Source organism: Arachis duranensis, chromosome 10 (genome assembly GCF_000817695.3).
Source record: "Arachis duranensis cultivar V14167 chromosome 10, aradu.V14167.gnm2.J7QH, whole genome shotgun sequence".
Classification (NCBI taxonomy): domain Eukaryota; kingdom Viridiplantae; phylum Streptophyta; class Magnoliopsida; order Fabales; family Fabaceae; genus Arachis; species Arachis duranensis.
In genome coordinates, this window is record NC_029781.3 from 27,019,814 (window position 1) to 27,022,308 (window position 2,495).

The window sequence follows — 2,495 nt, forward strand, 5'->3', positions numbered from 1 at the left end:
GTGGTATAAGCTAGAATTGATGGCGGCATTCAAGAGAATCCGGAAGGTCTAAACCTTGTTTGTGGTATTCTGAGTAGGATTCAAGGATTGAATGACTGTGACGAGCTTTAAAATCTTGAGGGCTGGGCGTTAGTGACAGACGCAAAAGAATCACTGGATTCTATTCCAACCCGATTGAGAACCGACAGATGATTAGCCGTGCTGTGACAGAGCGCGTTGAACATTTTCACTGAGAGGATGGGAGGTAACCATTAACAATGGTGAAACCCTACATACAGCTTGCCATGGAAGGAGCCTTGCGTGCCTGAAGAAGAAGACAGTAGGAAAGCAGAGATTCAGAAGATAGAGCATCTCCAAAACCTCAACCTGTTCTCTATTACTGCAAAACAAGTACTATTTTCATGTTCTTTTACTTTTTACAATCAACCCTGATAATTATTGATATCCTGACTAAGAGTTACAAGATAACCATAGCTTGCTTCAAGCCAACAATCTCCGTGGGATCGACCCTTACTCATGTAAGGTATTACTTGGACGACCCAGTGCACTTGCTGGTTAGTTGTGTGGAATTGCAAAAGTGTGATTGCAATTTCGTGCACCAAGTTTTTGGCGCTGTTGCCGGGGATTGTTGAGTTTGGACAACTGACGGTCTATCTTGTTGCTTAGATTAGGACTGTTTTGTTTTTGTCGGTTTAGAGTCTTTTATTTGAGTTTAGTTTCACATTTTATGTTTGGTGTCAATTGCATGCTTTTGTTTTCTTTTAGTTTTTCGAATTTGCATGTCTTAGTCCTTTCTTGTTCTTTAAAAATTCTAAGTTTGGTGTCTTCTTTTTGTTTTTCCTTTAAAATTTTCGAAAATTTGTGTCTGATTTTCTAAAAATTTTAAGTTTGGTGTCATTTTGTTGTTTTTCTCTTTCCTCATTTCAAAAAAAAAATCAAATCTCCTTCAAAATAATTTTCAATCATATCTTTTCAATTGCTAATTCCAAAATCTTTTTTAATTAACTACGTGATTTAGTCTTCAATTTGCTTTGATCTTATTTTCTTTTAGTTTTCAAAAATTTATTTTATTTTCCTTTTGTTTTATTTTATTTTTTTCGGTCAACTAAAAAAAATATATTTTTACTTTGCTTGTAAATTCATATCATATTCCCTTTCTCCATCATGGACCTAAGTGGAATTGAGCAATCCAGAATAGTTATCAGACAAATTCCTGAACCAATTTTACCCTCCAAAACGGATGACACAGCTAAGGCTGGATATCCAAGGCTTTAAACAAGAGGATAATGAATCCCTTTATAATGCCTGGGAGAGGTATAGAGGTATGCTAAGAAAGTGCCCCTCTGAAATGCTTTCAGAGTGGGTACAGTTAGACATCTTCTACTATGGGCTTACAGACAAAGCTCAGATGTCTTTAGACCATTCTGCTGGTGGATCTATACACATGAGGAAGACAATTGAAGAGGCTCAAGAGCTTATAGATACTGTTGCTAGAAATCAACATTTGTACTCTAGCAATGAGTTCTCTACAAAGTAGGAAGTTATGGCAGTAGCCACTGATCCTAATCCTCAAGAACAGATGGTTGAGCTTAATCAGCAATTACACCTAATGACAAAACAGTTAGCAGAGTTTAAAGAGATGCTCCAAGAAACTAAAATTGCTAACAAGAACATAGAATCTCAGTTGAATCAGGCAAAACAGCTGCTATCTAAACAGATAACAGAAGAATGCCAAGCAGTTCAACTGAGGAGTGGGAAGACATTGAATAACACTGCTCAAAGTAGCAAAAAGCCAAATAAGGAATAATTGACAGAGGATAACCAAACCACTGTCCAAAATCCCTCTGAGGACAGTAAGAGCCCAGAGAGGAATACTTTTGGCGGTCAAACGCCAGAAAAGGGGGGAAAGCTGGCGTTAAACGCCCATTCCCTGCCCAGTTCTGGCGTTCAAACGCCAGAAAAGGGAGAAAAGTTGGCGTTAAACGCCCAATACTCACCCAATCCTGGCGTTCAAATGCCAATGCAGGATCAGACACCTGAGAGTGCTGATAATAACCCCTCTAAAAAGGCTTCTCCAACCACTTCTGTAAGGAATAAACCTGCAGCAACCAAGGTTGAAGAATATAAAGCCAAGATGCCTTATCCTCAGAAACTCCGCCAAGCGGAACAGGATAAGCAATTTGCCCGCTTTGCAGACTATCTAAGGACTCTTGAAATAAAGATTCCGTTTGCAGAGGCACTTGAGCAAATACCTTCTTATGCTAAGTTCATGAAAGAGATCTTAAGTCAGAAGAAGTCAAACCAACCCAGATATGCCTCCAACTTGCTGATGGCTCCATTAAATATCCATCAGGCATAATTGAGGACATGATTGTCAAAGTTGGGCCATTCACCTTTCCAACTGACTTTGTAGTGCTGGAAATGGAGGAGCACAAGAGTGCAACTCTCATTTTAGGAAGACCTTTCCTAGCAACTGGACGAACTCTCATTGATGG